The 21,692-nt window shown below is 39.7% G+C and overlaps 1 long non-coding RNA gene across 1 annotated transcript in view; it reads right to left on the bottom strand.

Moving 5' to 3' along the window:
* LOC308585174 overlaps positions 1-21,692 on the bottom strand; it is a 345,848-nt gene that overhangs the window by 268,833 nt on the left and 55,323 nt on the right. The window contains exon 2 of the long non-coding RNA XR_014007113.1: positions 13,576-13,656. This is a non-coding gene — a long non-coding RNA (uncharacterized lncRNA). The remainder of the gene's footprint in view (positions 1-13,575; positions 13,657-21,692) is intronic.

Here is a 21,692-nt window from a genome sequence, read left to right as displayed (position 1 = left end):
TCTTGGAGGGGGCGACCACAGGCAAGGCTGTCTCACATGCCCCAGCCCCCAAATCACACTTGGTAGATGAATTGTGAGAAGGACCTCTCCTGTTCCAAATCTAAACTGTCCCACTGCTCCTCGGAAGATTCAGCATCCTAACCAGGAGCAGGGAGATGGGGAGGCTCCCACCATTCCTCATCTGTGCAGCTCTCCTCAGCTCGGTCCCTGACAATACCCAAGCAGGTTGATTTGGACTTCTTGCAGATATATGGAAACTATATCAGTCAGGATTTTATATATCAGTTTATATTTGGGCTACGAAGTGAAACAAACAGTGCAGATGTTTTAAAACTGTTGTTATGTGTATCCAGCCAACAGTGTCCATCCCGCATCCTAGCTGCTGCATTCTGTACCAGTTGCAGTCTCTGGGCTGCCTTCAAGAGCACATTGCTCTGGAAATTGCAACTGGAAGTTGTCTATACAGCAATGGCTGCAGCTGGCACACCTAGCCACTGAAGCCACTTGGGTTTAAGTGGCAAGGTTAGATCCAGCAACAACTCCATACTAAGCACTTCTTCTTACAAAAGGAGTGCAACCCTGACCAGAGCAGTTCATGTCCCCAGTTCCTGGATCTAACAACCCACCCACACATAGCACTTCTGTCTTAGCCGGACTCACTTTCAATTTATTGGCCCACATCCAGCCTATTACTGCCTGCAAGCAATGGGCCAGAATCTGAACTGCTTCTTCCATGATGATACCACAATCAATTCTATCAAAACCCACTGAGAGGTCAAGGGTAATGACCCTGTCTCCTCCCCCATTAAAGGTCATCAGTTAGGACAGGCATCTCCAAACTCAGCCCTCCAGATGCTTTGGGACTACAACACCCATCATCCCTAGTTAACAGGACCAGTGGTCAGCGATGATGGGAATTGTAGTCCCAAAACATATGGAGGGCAGAGTTTGGAGATGCCTGAGTTAGGAGAACCTAGACAATCCTAATGCCATACCTGAGTCTGAAGTGAATTGAAATAGATTTAGAATACAGTGGTACCTCTGGTTACGAACTTAATTCATTCTGGAGGTCCATTCTTAACCTGAAACCATTCTTAACCTGAGGTACCACTTTAGCTAATGCGGCCTCCCACTGCCGCTGCACTGCCAGCGCATGATTTCTGTTCTCATCCTGAGGTAAAGTTCTTAACCTGAGGTACTATTGCCGGATTAGCAGTCTGTAACCCGAAGTGTTTGTAACCCATGGTGTTTGTAACCCGAGGTACCACTGTATCCATTTCCTCCAAGCATGACTGTAGTTGAACTCCCACCACCCTCTTGGGTACCTTGCCTGAAACAGGGATATTAGCAGGTGGGGCATAGTGGTTCAACACTTCTGGGTTCAAAGAGGTCCTCTTGAGTAGGAGCCCACCATTGTCTTTTCAAGGGTAGATGGTGCTTCACTCCACCATAGCAAGGTGTTCACCACTCCCTGGACCTACCCAGTTGGTCTCTTATTTCTCATGGTCAAGACTGTGCATATGGTAGGCCTTCCCCTTTGAGCATCTTTCCCACATCGTCACACCACAATAGTTGAAACTGATGTAACACAACCTGACTACATAATGCTCCAAACACTATTAGAAAAGAAGAAGCATTTCATTCTTGCAACATCAAAAAAAAAAAATGTTTCTGATTTGAGAGAGAGAGAGAGAGAGAGAGAGAGAGAGAGAGAGAGAACAGATTTCACTCATTAAGAATTTGGATCGAGCAAAACAATAGTGTTAATGATTTGTTTATGACTCATTAAAACAATGATATCACCAGAGCTAAAGCATGTGTCCTTGGACAGCCCATGTTGTGTACTTTGAAGCCCAGGCTTCAGTCCCTGCTCTCTCTTTTTGAAATTGGCATAGAAATGGAACACATGTTTAGCTCAAAATGGCTTCTGACTGAACTGTCTCTGTGGGGGGTTTCTGTAACATAAAGTAAAGTTAACAAGCACAAGCACTAAATCATGGTATGTGATGAACAATTGCATCAACAACAATGAATGTTTGTACTTGGGTGCTTTGCAAAAATGGTTGCTGATTTTTCTCATAACGTGGCGGTTTTAGGTAGAATAGGCATTGGATCTGCATCAACACAATTGTCAACACAATCAACTTTCCTCAAGCTTCAATAGTGACTGAAAGGAGAGTAGCATTTGTCTTACACTTAATGGTTCTAGCCAATATTGCTTGATGCCCCCCCAAAGGTCACCTTAGTCAAGTGCTTGATTATGGGGGGGGGAACCTTCCCCCAAGATCACAAGCACCAAGATCCAACAATCCTTTATCAGCTGAATGTGGAATTAACTGAAGCAATTGGCAAAACATCCCAACCAAGGGCTTTTCTTGCAAATCCACAAAATACAGATCAGTTCACTCCTTTGCATATCCCTTTTGAGTGATTACCATGTATGAGTCATCAAGATGCTGATACACAGATGGTCATATCAGCCCTACAGATTGCCTCTCAAAATCAGGAGGTGTCACTGGTGACAGATGATACCAACATCCTTCTGATGCTTCCTTCTGGTGACACATAAAGCCAAACATGGCAAACATTTATAGCCCTGCTCAGTTGTTTTCTATCCCATTTTGAACAATAGGAGAGCAAGGAGTGGGGCTGCAGGTGTAGCCCCAGATTAATATTGCACACTTGATATTGTGCATACACCAAAATGTCTGTAGAGAGAGACCTTGGTGCATATAGCTGTAGGCATATAGTGCATATAGCTGAAGACTTCCAGGGGATCTGCAAACCCCGTTTGCACAGACATCAGGGGAACAGCATGAATTGTTATGGTAGGCCTACTTTGACACGGTCCAGCTCTTTGCTCCTGTGTTGTTCAACATGGGAGTGGAGAAGACTCAAACAAGGTCCATATAAGCTCCAAAAGCATTATATGCTTGTCAAATATAAGAGACTTTTGGGGGGAAATATTGTTCACCACAATTTGTTCCTCCATGTGGGTATGATAAGCATGTCTGCTTCCTTTGACCATGGCACAGCTAACTTTCAAATGGTACCATAAAAAGCCAGATTACAAAATGAGAAGATAAGTAATAATAAGCAATAATAATGAATGGACAAAGATTAAAGGTGGATAGGGATGCAGGTGGCGCTGCCGGTTAAACCACAGAGCCTAGGGCTTGCTGATTGAGAATGTCGGCAGTTCGAATCCCCGTGACAGGGTGAGCTCCTGTTGCTCAGTCCCTGCTCCTGCCAACCTAGCAGTTCGAAAGCACATCAAAGTGCAAGTAGATAAATAGGTACCGCTCTGGCAGGAAGGTAAACGGCATTTCTGTGCGCTGCTCTGTCATGCTGGCCACATGACCCGGCCACATGACTCTGTCATGCTGGCCGGCTCCCTCAGCCAATAAAGTGAGATGAGCGCCACAACCCCAGAGTCAGCCACGACTGGACCTAATGGTCAGGGGTCCCTTTACCTTTACTTTTACTTTAAAGGTAGATAAACTCACCAAGCTACATACATTGCTACAGACACGAGATCTGAAAGAGTACGGTTGGAAAACTCAGGCTTCTTTTCTTCCTACTATGTCTGATAAAGCACTTATTCCTGGTAATGTTATGAGTGCCATACTTCCTTGATTTCAATGGCAGATGTGACATCGGGGGGGGGGGCGTTTTGCAAAAAGTGGCAGCTTGTCCTTGGCAACATAAGCGAAGAATCATGGATTTTTGTATTTTGGAGAATGTTTTTTTTAAAATGTCAACAATTTGTTTGTGTCCAGATTTTCACTTCTTGAAATACGGCAACCCTGAATAATGTGCTTAATGTAATCTGATTTCAAGCAGGTGTCCAGATGGTACAATGGTTTGCTCATCCCATAGACGTGGCTTAGAATGTGTAACAGCGTATGGTTTCACACGCAGCTAGAAAGGCGAAGACACAGAAGAAACTGCTGTTGAATCTGATTAAAATTATGGCTTCAATAATATCTAGTGCAAATGGTGTCATAGTCTAATCCTATAAATGGAAGTCAACAACACAATATGATCATAAACTGTTATGTTGTTCCTTTTTTGTACGTAAACAGAATTTTTTTTAAAATAATAATAATAGTATTTGAAATGAAATATGTTTTGTTTCACACCAAATTTCAGTTGTTGCTATTTTAAAAGTTATCATAGCGCATCGCAAACGTTTTAGGATATATCTTTCTCTGCCCCTTTCATTTAAGTCTTTGTTTCTGTACCTTTTCTTTTTTCAGGAATAACCTACCAGAAACTTTAAAGAATTGTGTGAATGGTCGAAAATGTAAAACCTCTGGGCCTTGAGTGTGGTCAGTAGCAAGGCCAGTAGCAATGCCTCTTTTAGCCCTCTGCGAGCATCATTGCTATGAAAAGGAAACATAAATAGAAGTGGCTGTGTAGCCACACTTTTAACTCCACCCCTATTATCATGTGGCTCCTCCTTTATGCTCTTGTATTTGCTTAACATATATAAAGTGGTACCTCGGGTTACATACGCTTCAGGTTACACACTCCGCTAACCCAGAAATAGTACCTCTGGTTAAGATCTTTGCTGCAGGATGAGAACAGAAATTGTGCTCAGATGGCGCAGCAGCAGCAGCAGCAGGAGGAGGCCCCATTAGCTGAAGTGGTGCTTCAGGTTAAGAACAGTTTCAGGTTAAGAATGGACCTTAACCTGAGGTACAACTGTGTAATGTGGGGAGTCTCCTATGCCTGTGAAGACTCCCAACTCATTTTAGAACACTAGAAGATCAGGATGCTAAAACATTTGGGGAGCCTCCAGGAATACCAGAAGCAAAGCATGCAATTAAAACAAAAAATTACATCCATTGTTCCTAACAACTCTACAGAAATTTAAAATGACGCATGAAAAAGGCACACTTCTTAACACATTGCATTACGGGCTTTTATGCAGATCTATTTATTATTGGACTTTTTCCCCAGGTTCTCTTTCAGCTCTGAGCTTTCAAGACTCAAGTTAATTCCATTGGAGTCAATATGTACCCAGATCCCTTAGAAAAGAATGTGATTTACTCTTTTTTATATTCTTTTTGTCAGATGATCCACAATAATGCTTCTGTTTCTTTGATGCATTTTGCTTTGATTCTACTGCTATGTTTTGGTTTTGGTTGCATTATTTTGAGCAGCAAAAAAGAGGACACATTTGACTACTACTTTTAACTATGGATCACTATGATGACTGTACCCATGAAAAAGAGGACATGCCCTGGAAAAAGAGGACATATGGCAACCCTAAATTTGCACAACCTAAACAATATGTTTTATTAATTTATATGAAATGAACAAAATAATAAAAAGCAAGGGAGAGGTGTACACTCACACTCTGTCTCTTGGGGAAGGGGGGAAGAGGTGAGCCAAGAGGGGTGATGCCCTGGGCACTTGCACAAAAATCCAAAAGTACCCACGGGCCTCAAAAGGTTGGTGACCCCTGGCTTAAACACTCCAATAGATTGTCCAAATCCTCTGCTCTCACAGCAGATCCTAAGGAGATAGCAGGCATCCCCATGATGCTTTTCAGAGTCAAAGCCCACCTCTCTGACTTCCTTCTCTGCCTGTCTCCCTGGCAATCAAAACTGCCAGTCTATGCTCCACACAGACTCCTAGCTTTCATCATCCCCAGCTGGGAGAGGAGAGAAGATGAATCACACTTTCCTTAGCCAGTTCTTGAGAGCCATCAGCCTATAATTTCCCTAACAAAAGAGATACTTGCTAGGGCCATTAAGATAATCCCTAGCAGTCCTGCTGGTCTGACCACTTTAGCAGAGCCTTGCCCAGATCCCAGTCTTACAATCACCAAATTGGAAGGGGCTCTGGAAGTCTCTCTCTCTCTCTCTCTCTCTCTCTCTCTCTCTCTCTCACACACACACACACACACACACACACACACACAAAACTTCTTACAGCTGCATCAAGAGTATCAAACAGTTGCTTCACCCTCAGTTAGATCAGCCAAAAATGAAGTAAGCTGGTTACTCATTAGTCCTGCCTGCCCTGTGGAATGCTCTTCCATCATATGTCAAACAACTGTCTGACTTTTAGATGTACAGTAGTACCTCGGGTTACAGACGCTTCAGGTTACAGACTCAGCTATCCCAGAAATAGTACCTCAGGTTAAGAACTTTACTTCAGGATGAGAACAGAAATCATGTGGCGTCAGTGCAGCAGCAGCGGGAGGCCCCATTAGCTAAAGTGGTACCTCAGGTTAAGAACAGTTTCAGGTTAAGAACGGACCTCCAAAATGAATTAAGTTCTTAACCCGAGGTACTGCTGTATAGGGAAGTTTCTAACGTTTGATGTTTTACTGTGGTTTTATAATTTGTTGGAAATGGCTCAGAATGGCTGGAGGAACCCAATCAGGTGAGTAGGGTATAACTATTATTAATTATTATTATTAATTATTATTATTAGTAGTAGTAGTAGTAGTATTACAGTACTATTACTATTATTATTAGCAACCAATCAGTTAACCTCAATTGACTTTGACCAAATTAATAAATATGGAAGAATAAACCAGAATCTCAGCTGCAATCAAATCCAAATATAAGAGTAGTCTGAAACCATTTCAGATAGGTGATAGTAAATTTACTTGCATTAACACATCTTGGAATTTGATTTTAACAGCTTGATAATTGCATAAACTGATTACCAAGTTGTTTAAGTAAGTTAATCTTCCACATCAGAGAAGCATTGCTTTTTTGCCTCTTAATATGAACATATATCTGTTGGAACCAGTTCCCAATGAACAAACTTAAGTGGACATCGATCACGATGCAACCATTTTGATAAAGTTCTAAAAGGGGGGAAACAAAATGGCAGCTAGGAACGTTCTGCTTAATGTAACCCCATGTGATCCCTAGCTGTTGATTACAAGTGACAATCATCGTCAGACTTCATACAGAAGGTATTTTTCTACAGAGCTTGTATTTGATTGCTGACTCAACGTCAGGCTCCAAATAGAAGCTGGTATGCCACGCAGTCCGTCTCTCTATGAACTGTGCAAACCATTTATTGTCTGACTCACATTTAAAGAATAAATTGCAGAAAGAATGTGCCAAAACCAGCAAAGGGGGGTGGGGGTTGTCCATTAATCAGGAACTTATAGGTGAAAAGAATGGGGAACTGTTTGTTAATTGTGAACAGCAGTTAATGCATTTGATTTCAGGACTTTGAATGACTCTCAGCTGTTCTCATGTGGGTCTCGCATTTTTCTCAAAGCTCACATCAAAGTTGATTTAAGTTGAAACATTTATTAAAAAGCTGCAAGGGAGCTTGTTTTTCTCAAATCATTTTATTTAATACTATGATATTCCTTTAAAAAATATAACAGCTTCCTTTGCTTAAATGCCTTATTAAAACCAATATTTCATTATATACATCTATATATATGTATATCTTGTGTGTGTGTTACAAATGAGCATAGTTCTGAAGTTCCATGAAGTTTGGCCAGTGTACATATTTTATCCCCACGCATGTCAGAACTGTTAGCACTAAATAGACATGTTCATCTTGTTTTCTATAGTATTATTTATAAGGTGGCTTAAAACATTTTTCTGGGGGGGTGATTTGAGACCAGTTGTCAAATGCTGATACAACTTTTTTCTCTCTTGTTTTCACTTCTACAGTGGGCATTTTCAATGTACGATTTAGATCCAAAGTTCACTTCCTCCACTGAAGGAAGCATTTGGTTACAACCCACAGACCCTCCTGGCAGAATCCAGACCTGGCATAGGCCAGAAAGGAGTATGGAAATTTAACTGATGCCTTAAATTTGCTTTCAGTTTATATTCACAGTCTCCTCTGGGGAGAGGATGAAGAGTGGACACCATAGTTGTCTCCTTTTCTCACAGGACTGATGGTGCACATGTGGAAGGGGCCTTGAAAAAAATCCCATATTTGATATATTGCTCTCTTGGATTCACTGATGTCAAGGGTGTTGAGAACGAAAACACCCACAGTAGAGAAAATGTTTCCTTTGATCTTCAGTTGATCTGATGGCCAGAATATACATTAAGCTCTAGGAACCATTCCGTGTTGACTGATCTTTAGCCACTTCTCCCTTTGGCACCTGGGCCAACCTATTGTGGCTAAATTAACAGGTTATAATTATAATCATTAATAAATTAATGGTTGGCATCATTGGAGCCAACACATTTCATCGTTGGAATGGGCAGCAGAATTAGGTCAACATCAAAGGCTCAAAATTTTACACAGGAATTTTTTTAGAATTCAGACTACATGAAATTGTTCTCAAATGAGTAGGAAATTTACAGCAATAAACCACTTAAAAAAACTTTTTACTCTCACATCTTTCAAATCACACACACATGTGGGACAGGGTGTTCAAAAGTGTTTGTACATGTAGGTTATTTAATGCCTAACAAATCAGACTTCTAAACTAGTCCATTAATTAGAAGATTGAAAACAACTGGTTTAAAGAAATTCTCAAATATTGGCAACAGACATTTAACTGGGTACATTTAAAATTAGCATGACCCTTTACATAAGTAAAATAATGAAATCATACTTAAAGATAGACTGTTGTAAGTACTGTGTGTATTCATACACTAAAACACTTTTTGCCTTCTTGTGTCCTTCACTGCTTTCTGCTGCAATAAGATTTTTTTTTTGCTTATTTCGACTAGGAACATAGGAAGCTGTGCATGCTCTAACTCAGTACTAATAAAAAAATTCCTTCCAGTAGCACCTTAAAGACCAACTAAGTTAGTTCTTGGTATGAGCTTTCGTGTGCATGCACACTTCTTCAGATACCTGAAGAAGTATCTGAACAGATATATGTTCATATTAAGAGGCAAAAAAGCAATGCTTCTCTGATGTGGAAGATTAACTTACTTAAACAACTTGGTATCTGAAGAAGTGTGCATGCACACGAAAACTCATACCAAGAACTACCGGTAACTTAGTTGGTCTTTAAGGTGCTACTGGAAGGAATTTTTTTATTTTGACTATGGCAGACCAACACGGCTACCTATCTGTAACTGTAACTCAGTACTGTCTGCACTGATTGGAGATGGTGAGCACTGAACCATGAAAGTAGCCAAGGAGGGGGCGGGAAGGGGCAACTGCCCCCCAATTCAATAATAATACATAGCAAACTGAGGTTCTGCCCCCCTAACAAAAATCCTGGCTACGCCCATGGACGAAATCTGGAATCTTCTGCATGTACATGTTTTAGCACTGAGCTACAGCTCCTTCCTCTAAATGTATTCTCTATCAAACCCTCTTGCCTCCTGAAGTGTTTTGCCTACTTTCTTTGAATCCCTTGTAACACAGGGATAGAGAGCCTCCCATTGCCTAGACAGCCTACATCTCTTTTCAAATGGACACACTGCAGGGTAATGGAGAATCAATCTGCCATGAGCTTTCATTTTCGGAATGAGACAGAAGGATGCCAACGACAACAATTTCTCAAGGGTAAAATATATGTATTAGATGCAGGTTTTGTGTGGACTATGTAGGAAACACCTGCACAGTCTCCAGGGATTCCAGAATAAGGTGGTGTGTGTATGCAGCCCAAACAAAATTACCCTGAAAAGGAAACCAAAGCTGCAAGTTTCAGAGGACAATCCCAATCCAATAGAAGTTAACAGAAACAAACTTCATAGAAATTTAAATTGGAGCCTAAAGCATAAAAAACCCTAAAAACAATTTCAGCCCACTCTAGAATGAAAGTTGGATTAAAAGCTTCTAATTTACTTCAAACGTTTTCTAATTTTTCTTTGCTTTTCTCTGGCAGTTTGGTTGTTTTTTTTATCCTAGTTGGACTTATTTTGTGATTCAGACTGCTGAACTAATTTGAGAGCATTGCATGTACTAAAAACATTTTTTTTAAAAAAAAGGCTTTTAGCACCCAACATCTCTCATGTAGGGACAGTTCATAGGGATGAACAGGCAGAGATATGAGATAAATGCTCAATGAAAGAGACCACTCATGGGACTGACAACATAGTCTCTGAAGCGCTCTGAGTCTGTTAATAAAGGTAGCTGAGATTTTTAATTGAAAGTTGAAGGAAGCCTATAAATGGCTTAATCAGGTCATTGACAGACACTGGAGGGTTTTTCCCCCAAGGGTCCACCACTGCATTAAACCTCTACTTTTAAACAAGATAAATTCTAGAGGCAGCTTGTTCTGACAGCAAGGAAAGGCCATACAGAGAAAGCATTGACTTTGTAGATAACAAGATCAAGATTACAGCCCACTGAAATCAATGGGAGCTTAAGTCGTCGACTTTTATCGACTTAGAAGTTCATCCAAAAATATTTTAAAAATCAGCGTCCTGAATGTATGCACCCCTTGGAGTCCCATAGTGGGCAGTGTGACTTATAGATGTTCAAGTGGGCTGAGGGGTATATTATTAGCATTCTATTATCATTTTTATTACTTCTAATATCCATGGAAGACTTTGGTCTATTAAGTGTGCTACCAATCCTTATAATTCACACCCCAGTCGTATACTAATCTTCAGTTCATCTAAGCACGTATTTTCCTAAAACACAAAATCAATGTCACTAAAATACTAGAACAATATATTTTTATGGAGAAGAGCATTCTGGCAATTGCCCTCTGACTTTAAGTGCACAGAGAAAACGTAGTATGGCAAAAATAGTGAAGCAACAAAAATATTGAGAAGCACATAAAGGCTGCATATATTCCACCCAATGCCAAACCACATAAAATTTCAGATAGCTCCAGTGATCAAAACCAAACCAAACCAGTGACTGAAACCAGGGATGCCCCGAACCACTACTGGAAGACCAGGATGTCCTGTTACTGCACAGACATGAGAGTGTTACAGATATGGGAGTTATTCTATACCAGCTATCTAAGTTAGGCCACTCATACATTCATGGAATTGTAGAGTTGGAAGAGACTTTGATGATCTTCTAGTCCAACTCCCTGCAATGCTGGAATCTCAACTAAAGCATCCATGACAGATGACCATCAAACCTCTGCTTAGAAACCTCCAGTGAAGGAGAGTCCACCACATTCAGTTAATTGCTCCTGTTTAATTTCTCCTTGTTTTTGGAATCCTTGCATAAGTATCTACAACAGTTAAAGATGATAAAGAGTCATCTTAATGACTACCTAATTTAGTGACACATGAATTTTCGTAGACAAGTTCATTAGGTGCACTGAGCTCCATGCTCATCAAATGAGATCACAGTAGTCCATATAATTGCATTCCCAAAGGTTTAATTGAACGTTGAATCTGTTCAAATCCATCAGTCTCATTTTAGGATCACTGTGATCACAAGAGTTACTCTTCCTAATGATCCCAAAGTCTTCCTAGAGTGTTTACAAGAACTGAAGTAATCTTCACTTAATTAAGTAAGAATTCTGTTTCAGATGTGAGTGAACATCCAATTTAAACAAAGAAATACCAACTTAAAAAAAAACCTTAAAACTTTCAGATCAGCGAGTGGACTAAATTTTAACACTGCAGAGAACCCATATACACAGATACATTGGATGCACAATGGATACTTTTTAAAGATATATGAAGTCAGTATAATAATTACTAACAGTGTTTGCTATTAAATAAGAGGCCAATTTTCCCAGCATCAAACCCTGGGTCTTTCCACATCAGTAAGAATTTTGCTACTGAAAGCAAATATTTCATCATGCATATTGTAAGACTACACGTATCTAAATACTGTATTGAGCCAAGGTGCTAATATGGATTTCCATGGGAGTGTGGGATGGGGGAAACTTACTCCCATAGATCAATTTGTTATTTTCTAAAGATGATATTCATATTTCCAATATCTAAATCTTTAGACAGCTATCTAGATGAGTATATGTATACTGTATAATAAACTATTTTATCTCCTGCTATGAGACCTTGGGCAGATCCACACCATCCATCTAAAGCAGGGGTCAGCAAACTTTTTCAGCAGGGGGCTGGTCCACTGTCCCTCAGACCTTGTGGGGGGCTGGACTATATTGGGGGGGTGAATGAATTCCTATGCCCCACAAATAACCCAGAGATGCATTTTAAATAAAAGCACACATTCTACTCATGTAAAAACACGCTGATTCCCAGACCGTCTGCAGGCCGCATTTAGAAGGCAATTGGGCTGGATCCAGCCCCCAGGCCTTAGTTTGCCTACCCATGAGCGAAAGCACATGCAATGCACCTTTAAAGCATATGACTTCCTCCAAAGAATCCTTGGAACTGCAGTTTGTTAAGACTACTGGAAACTGTAGCTCTCTGAGGGGGAAGCTATGGTTCCCAGAACTCTTTGGGTGAAGTCATGTGCTTTAAATATGTGTTTGATGTGCTTTAAACCTATGGTGCAGATCAATACTGCGTGGCCTTTTCTGATGTACTCTACATGTAACCACTAGGCTCCCTGTCAGTATAAGACCACCTAAGCCAATAAATACCTGCATAAACATGTGGCAACATATTGAAGAGGCATATTCGCAACATGAGCTACATAAACCCATTCTCTAAATGGGACTATTTTAAAAGATCTTGAGTACAGATGTTTCAAAGTGGAATTTAAGGTCTCCCTGGGTCTCCCTGACTGGTGATCACTCTATTATAGGCTTAACTCTTTAAAGCAAGAGTTCAGGTGCTTGCATTCCCCTCCCCGTCCTTTCACCCGACATGCAATCATTGTTACATTTCAACACACTTCTCTCTTTTTTCCTTTTTTCCCTTTTTGGTACCTAGCACCTTACACAAAATGCAAACAGCTGCAATTTCACTGCCCAACCCTTCCTTCTACCCTTCCAACATTTGTTCTGTTAATGTAGGTTAATTCGGCAAATAACACTTCTGTAAATTGTTCTTGCAAACTGCTACATCATTTATGTAAGGACTTCCGTGAACTTTGAAAAATTAATGCCTTTAATTTTGGTTGATGGCAACATCACCAGAGCTCTGTAAATTGCACTTTAATGAGATTTTGCTACAGGGGATAATCTGCTACTGACAGAGTAACATCTTGAAAACATCTGTAGACCTATAATTTCTCTATGACGATTAGATCCCACCACAAGACTCCAAATACAGAGCCGAAATAAAGGGGGAAATGCAAAGTTCTAAATGACTATACAACCTGTTCTTTTGCAAAGAAGAGATACACAATGAAAAGTTTTGTGTGCTCAAAATAAATCAAATTTTCTGACTAATTAACATTTAGCTTTATTTAATTAAGAAAGACTATTACTGTCTCCACTGCTGTGCATCTGTATATAATGAAGGGAACAGCAGTAGGTATAAGATACCACGGAGGGATATGCCCAAATATCTCTGCACTATAGGTGTAAAGGAACGTCTATTATTGTTAAGTAACTGACATCAGAGTCTTTCTTTAATGCTCTCATAAATAAATGGAAGATTTTCACAGATGCTTTACACATATGGTTTCTTATTTGTCTCTGATGGAGACCGGGAGTTAGATTAGGTGTCAGAATTAAATGATTTAAATAGACAGCTGCATAATGAAAACTACTAAATAACACCTTTTAAAACAATTTCTATTTATAGTGATAACTGAACTCACAAAAGGGTGATAAATCTTGCCCAGGTTTGCTCGCTGTTTCAAATCCATCCTTTTGAAAAACTTCAAGAAGAAATCTCCATCCTGCAATTTGAACATACAAGGAGGAGAGTGATTAGGTAGGATAAAATAAGAAAGAGAGAGTCTCAAAATCCAAGTCTAATTTTAATACAAGAGTCAAAAAAATTCCTTCCAGTAGCACCTTAAAGACCAACTAAGTTAGTTCTTGGTATGAGCTTTCGTGTGCATGCACACTTCTTCAGATACACACAGGTGTGTATCTGAAGAAGTGTGCATGCACACGAAAGCTCATACCAAGAACTTTAAGGTGCTACTGGAAGGAATTTTTTTATTTTGACTATGGCAGACCAACACGGCTACCTATCTACTACTTTAATACAAGAGGTTTTTTTTTAAAAAAAAGCACTTGGAGAAATGTCAGTGAAAAAGATTTGAGACTAAACAGAAGTCAAGAGAAAAGTAATCTTGTTTGTTTGTCTGTTCGTTTTCTGCATTCATATGCCACCCGAAACAAAGAGGTGTCTTGGCATTCAATCAATCAATCAAGAAGGTCTGGACATTCCATTTTAATCAGCATATATTCTAGCATCAAGAGGTGACCGTGGCTCTCTTCAGATGGTAAAGGGATGGAGGCGCCAGGTACGAATGCATTGACTCCACCCCTTCTGACACCTTTACTCATGCCATGAGTCAGAAGGTAGCAGTTTGACATGTTGAAGCTTTTGTTTCCATGGGGACTACCCAGGAGTTTCCGAACCCCAATTAGGCAGAGCTTTAAAATGTGTTGGGAGCCTCCACAGAAACAAAAAGGGGTTCCTGCAACATACAGTCACAACCCACAAGTCGGAAGGCAACAGAAATGGGAATTGATGTTGGATGGAGCTGGCTCGCTCATCTCCAGCGACCTCCTTGCATGCAGGGTGCCCTTTCTTTCACAAGTGGTATATCGACTATTACTAGCTTCCGTCAAATGAGTTAAACGGAGCAAGTAGCACAATTCATGGAAGGGTCTTTTTCATGGTGGCTCCATGTCTATGCAATGAAATTATTAATCATTATTATTATTATTATTATTATTATTATTATTATTATTAGTTTGTGAATTGCTTTCTGTATATAAGTCCCAAAGTGATTTGCAAACATAGCCTGGGGAGGAAAAGCTGAAATGCATTTTTTAAAGAAAGAAAAAATACAAGAACAACCAAGTACAAGAACATAAGAACCACCCTTCTGGGGGAGGCCAGTGGTCCATCTAGACCAGCATCCTCTTTGAGAAGCCCTCCAGCAGGACTGGAGTACAGCAGCACTCTCCCCTAATATAGTTTCCTGCAGTGGCTACCAGGCATGTTTGCTATATACTAGCTCCAGTGTCAGAGGTGGTATGCTGAGAATGATAAATGGGGAGATTGTTGCTTTGTTCATGTCCTCATTCATGCCAGGCTTTCTATAGGCCAATGTGAGAATAGAATACTGGACTAAGTGGACTTTTGGTTCCACTTCTGTTCTTCTTTACTTATTACTGAAGGAAAATAACTTAATTCATAATATAAATTTCTCCTTCCCAGGCCTCATAAAAGGTGCCATGTATCCACAGAATGGGACTTCCATTAATTTGACGATATACATTTGAAATATGTTGATTCCTAATTCAAATTTTAAGTTTGCAATCTGCATCACGTGTTAGTGCAAAACAGCAAATTAAGTCTTCATGGAAGGATGCTTTTGACCAGCTTTATACTTCAGCCTCCAAACTTGAAAATTCTTATACGGGATTTCACATTTCAACATTAAAAGTAAATGATTTTTAACATGGGGAATCAATAATGGCAAAATTCTGCTTTGATTCTCTTGGAACTGCTTTCTTCCTTTCAGATCCCCACCCTGTATAAGGCCAAATTCTTTATAGATAATGTATTTGTGTTATTATAAATAGTTATTTGTATGCCTCATTTCAAAACATGCTGTCCTTAACTACCCTCCATTGTTATTATTTATCTTATAGGCAGACTTTCTTGACAGTCTTCTGAAGCCAGTGAACAATATAAACATTAAAATGCAATAGAATTATACTGTATCCAAACCATTTTTAAACAAAATAGAAAGATGCATCAGCGAGCAGCAACGTTCAGCAATAGCTTCAGACAATGGCAACAATTTTTCAGAAAGATATTTATTAACAGCATTTTTTTAGAAGTAGCCATCCTTCTTTTACAAGGTTACCATAATCAGAAACAGACATTCTGCATGGACAGCAGTCTTAAGAGAGACAAATAAACTGGTTTTTCATCACTCCCTTTTCACCACTTCACAGTTACATGTCAGTCAATTCATGTGATGAGTTGCTTCTGGATCCATGTTGTGGAGAAGTAATCCTACCCAAACTACACTCTACTGGGAGCTAACAGTGATGCCACAGTTACTTCTGGTTTAATTCTCGGGTTCCATGTGGTCCCCTCAACCAAACGTTATGGTTTGATGTGGGAACCAGCCATGGAAAAGCTACACCCACCTTGCTCCAGAAATATAGAAACTTGGTCTAAACGTTGCTGAGAGAGCCTCTTTATTGCCTAAGCTAGCTCAAATTAAACAGTTGCAAGAACAGGAGTCTTTCTTTTTCTTTTCTTTTTTTTAAGAACATGAGGGATGGCATCATCTGCCAGAGCACCTGGTGTATGAATGAGGGGATAAGAAGGCTTTCAAGTGTTATCATTGCTGCTTGCGACAGAGGAAATCAGAATGAGGAAACAAATCAACCAGAAGTTGGACACTCCTGTCCTTTGATAGGGGCTTTAAATGCCAGCACTACTTTTCAAAATTGTTTGCGTTTCTACCATATAACTAAAGGTCGCATTTCAACTCAGTGTCTTTCCCAGGCTCCATCACACTTTGCCCGCTCAACTTATACCGCCAAGAGTAAGCACGACTGAGTTAAAAGGAACTTATTCACAGGTTACCATGCACAGGGTTGTAATAATCCTACATGGCCAATCAGCGCTCAGTTCTCCATTGCCAAATTCCAACACGCTAAGAGAATTGGGTAAGGGTACTGTGGATGTAGCTCTCAAACTGTCGTGATAAGCTCCTGCACTTCAAAATTTACCAGTACACCACAGATAGCTATGATATAGAGCTTTCTAAAAGAGCTGCCTTCTAAACCCACCTTCACATAAAAATTACCAGTCAGTTAAAAGACGAAAGCATAACAATGTGAAATAGCTTCATCACGCTGCACTGTCTCAAAAGCTTCCATTGGCTAGATTTTCAAATATCATCAACTATAATCAAGGCAATGCTCTTCCCCCCAGCCCCCCACTTTAGTGCTCCATATAGAGAAAACCGATTTCCTAGCTTCTTGGACGTTTCTATCTGTGTGCCACCAGTTGCTTCAACTCGCTACACAGCAACCATTCAACCATAGGGGATTTGATGCATAAAACACAGAGTTACCATTTCGCTTAAGAAGAAAAAAGAAAAGGCTATCAAGACAATAATTTTCAAAGCTGCAGGGAAATGCTATGGCAGAACACGAAGACATTCTTCTGCAGGGGGAAGCTCATATATTCCTTAGTTAAGCGGACCACCTCTCGTAAAAGGATCTCCCCAAACTCGCAGACGTTTGTACAGGAATGGCATTTAGTCCAGCCATTTGCAATACCTCAGTTAATAGCTGCTTGTCCAGGACTTTGAGCCTGATAAATGTTCATTTATCTGAGCCAACACCAGCATGCATTTTAGCTCCAATCACAGAATGAAACCCAGTTAGTTTTTTGGCAGGCATGGCTTCAGATCTACAGCCCCAACACCAATGAAAATTCAGATTTGGCTGCAGAAAAGGGCTCACCAGTCTGACCACAGCTGGCATGTTATGGCAGTAATTCTGGTGTGCTATTCATCAACACAATATAGACCTATTTTCCCAGTGGTCTAGTCCTGTTCCTGGTAAATGAAATAATGCCAAGACCAGAGGCGTGTTGGTTTTTTTACTGCTACAGTAAGTAGGATTCTAGCAGCAAAGACGGAACTAGAATGCAACATCTGTATAGATCACAAGAAGATAGAGAAACAGCACTATTGCAATAAGTGACATATCACCAAAATTAGATATGTTTCTGTATCTCCACAAAAAAACCCCAACCCCCAATTATTATTGTTGTTGTTGTTGTTGTTGTTGTTGTTGTTGTTGTTGTTGTTGTTGTTGTTGTTATTATTATTATTAACACCCCACCCATCTGGCTGGGTTTTCCCAGCCACTCTGAGCGGTTTCCAACAAAATCTTTAAAATACAATAAAACATCAGACATTAAAAACTTCCAAAACATAGGACATCCATCATTTTGCACATTGTGTTGGTTCTATAGGAAGAAAGTTGGTTTCTGTTTTCTACACATACACTCGTGACTGGTGGAATAAAACTCGACACTCGTGTTGATAATGAAAGGTCCAATCAAATCCTGGCCACTGACTGACAGGGCTATGCAAAGTGGCAATGCCATTGTTGCACCCACAGCCCTACTGCCTGTGCTGCCCAGGGCAGAAGTGGGGCGGGAAGATTGGTGCAGCTGCTTTGACCTGGCCTGGATTAGACCGGATGCCATCATGTAACACAGTAAAACCATCTCAGGATCCAGTGGGTCCTGGGCCAATTAAGACACTCCCCACTTTTGTTGGGGCATGTGCAGAGTGCCCCTGCAACACACCAGGAGAGTGTGCCAATGGAACAGAAAACCACCAGACAGTTCAAGGTAGGGTCATTTCCTTTACTGACAGTATAATGCAGTATAATCCACAGCTTATAGGTTACATACAGTAATATGCAGTCCTTCCAGCAGCATACAGTCTCTTTTCAGCATCCCAAGATACACTAGGCTCTGGCCAAGGACAGGGGCCGAGAGCAAACTTGCTTCAAGCCCAAGTGTATTTTATACTTTAGATTGTGCTGAGTCACTCTCACATGCTTGCTGACTCACTCTCATGTGATTAACCAGTTGCAAGTGCAAGACAAACACACCCAGGCATGGGGAATGCACCTGTTAGAATATATGGCATTAAAGTGTAACTACATTTTTTAATATTAAAAAATCTGTGATACAAATAATCAATGTTGTGAACTGATTTTCTAATGCTAGGCAACTTGGGGAATCTTGGGGGTGGGGAAAGATGTGTTATATAAATGAACTGAGCAAATATCTACATACAATGCAAATGCCTTTGCGTAGAGTAACATACCCTGAAAAATAAACTGTGCTCTGAGAATGCATATCCCATGGAAGCCAATGGGAATTTGGTCACATTACATGGAAATAGCGAGAATGGAACCTTTGCCTTAAAAGCTGATGGGGGTTTTCCCACTCAAAAGATCTGGTTTTAAGTAAGTTGATTGTTGTATCAAAGATACATCTGAATTTTAATTGCAAGTAGTATTTCTAGGTTTGGTAGTTTGCATCTGTTTTCCTTGGGAACGTGTTACCAAGATGTGTACACAAGCAGAGCTCATCATATGTTACAATTAAGGGGAAGCATTTCTAAATACATCTGTTATGGTTTTTGAGCTCTTAACAAGCAGGGAGGTCTTCCCTCTGCACAGCTGATTGAATAATGGTTAGCATATATTTTTAGAAAGTACGTCTGGAAATATATATATTTTTTCCCCTGATCAAAATGAAGGTGTCTCTCCTCTTCTTAGCACTGCCAAGTGTGTGATTTACACACAGTTTAATTATTCAGATGTTTATTATGTTCTACATAATGAAATTTGGACCCTCATATTTCCTTCCTACATGCTCAATGCAGGCTGCAATTATAGCCACAGATATCTGTTTATTTGATGAATTTTGCTTCTTCGGCATAGTTTGATAAATATGGAAATAAGTCAAAACCTACTTTATATACAGTAATTAAAGTGAAAAATCTAGTCATGATGCAAATCCTTAATTGGACTCCAGGAGAGATATGCAGAATTTCTCTTTAATAATATGGGATGACTGGGGACAGAAAAACAAAGCACACTAAAATATGGTTTAGAAGAACAATTAATCACAAAACAGAAAACAACCAATTTAGCATGGCTCATTCAGTGACTCTCAAGGCTCAGGTAATGTTCTTTTAATCATCTGCCTCTAATATTAAGGTGGTGTCATGTTCTACAGAAATAAAGCACAATAGATATTCTTGTATCCTGTTAGAAGCATGTTCCCAGTTTTAATTTGTAAACACCCGCCTTTTCAGACAATCAAATTGCTCGGACTACTTAATGACATGTAAGCGAACGATCAAAGTAATGTGTAAAATGGCTTAAACTGTGTTATTTAATGCATTAATTCATTAGCAGAAAACTCTCTACTTGTCTCAGGGTATTCTGAATGGCTTCCTGTGCATATTTCATTTAATTTTAATAAAATGCAAACAGCACCATTAGGGTGGTATGTATGGGTTGTTTTTAGCCCAGGAAGTAGCATACATTTGTTAGGCAATATTAAATTAATGCATATCAGGCTAATACAGTCATAACAAAAACAGAAACCTACAAGGGAAAAATAATAATAAGGCAAATGAAGAAAAGGTTCTTTTTCAAGCACTGAATATATAGTTAATCAGCCAAAATTAACCATCATTGTCACTTAATTTGATTGTGAAAATATTGTTCTCCATATAGCTTTGTGTAATCTCCCATTAGGGGATGATGAGCATGGTTTAATGAGGAGATGCTGGATTTATTGCTCTACTTTATTTAAACTACAAACTCATACGATCTTGGGGAGGTTGTTTTTATTTGTCTAGGGGGTTTCCGTTATTCTCTGAGTTTTTCTTCCCTTCTTTTGCTTATTTTATCTTAAGTATTTCCACGACAATGGCAGTTGCCACTGTGTGTCTTTTTTATTAAAAAAAATACTAATAAAAGGAATGTGGATTAATATTTGTCTCTCTCTCACACACACACATCCGCCTTAATTATACACCCAAATGCCTGCTTTGAGATCTAAAGCATTTTATAGAAAGTATTAACTGTCTGGAGAACTGGGATTCTTGATTATGCTGCAGAAAGCCCTGTGGTCTGTCACATCATCAGAAGGACTAGTCTTCTGTTGCCCAGATGTGCCCATTGGTTGAATCCATGACTGCAAGCTACCATGCTGAGAGGAACTGAAATGAGAGAGGCTTGATGTTCACTGTTCCAATCACTGTTAAAACTCTTTCTGAGTGAGGGTCCCTACCCTTCTTTGACAGATAACCTAGTTTTAATGTTGTCTTCTCTTGACCACCCTGAGATGACCTGCTACTTTTTTTGCTGTGCACCTGCCATAAAACTTAAAAGCTTCAGAAATGCCTCTGGCTTTGAAGTGTCCTAATAACAACAATCTAACCTTTGATGAGTCCCACCCCCTTCCTTGTGCCACATGCTTGAACGTCTCAGTTAACCTAAGTGCCATCTGAAAACTCTCCATTATTACAACACAAATCAGTTTATAAAAATGCAGTCATTGTTTCAATCATCCTGCAAATTAAGTTGGTGTACATAATGACAAGTAATTGACACACCTATAGGATGATTTGGATATCTGTGTCTGATTCCTATGAATTAAAAAAAAAATGCTGATTAGTTTGGTTACCATACACAATACATTTTAGAAGTTAATCACTGCCTAGCTGTATTCCTTCAAATGCAGTCTAGTTGTATTATTCCTTTGACTTTGTGAAACAGCTGTTGGCTAAGCAACATCTCTAGCAAGTTAACAGTGATGACAAGTGCCTCTTCAAACCACTCCTTGAGACAGTTGTGTGAAGGCTCACTTCCCTCATGGACCGTGTATACTAAAATCTATGGACTCTGACTTTACCATACTGATGCAAACAGACCAAAGAAAAAAAAGGGGGGGGAAATGTCCTGACAATTGAATGTAATATGTATCCAAGTCAACATTCAAACAACTTCTGTGTATGGCCCACTGAGTGGAATTCAACTGATACAGAAATACTATGCAGGAGATATACTGTAAATAGTGATGTAGGATGAACTTTTTTTTCCAGAATTTCCCACAAAATTTCTCACCATTTCATTTTCTGTGTGGAATATTTTCTGTTTCATCAGTTCATTAGTAACA

This window comes from Podarcis bocagei (assembly GCF_964188305.1).
Source record: "Podarcis bocagei genome assembly, chromosome: 4".
Lineage (NCBI taxonomy): Eukaryota > Metazoa > Chordata > Lepidosauria > Squamata > Lacertidae > Podarcis > Podarcis bocagei.
The sequence above is the reverse complement of the archived record's forward strand: the minus strand, read 5'-3'. Positions and strand labels throughout refer to the sequence as shown.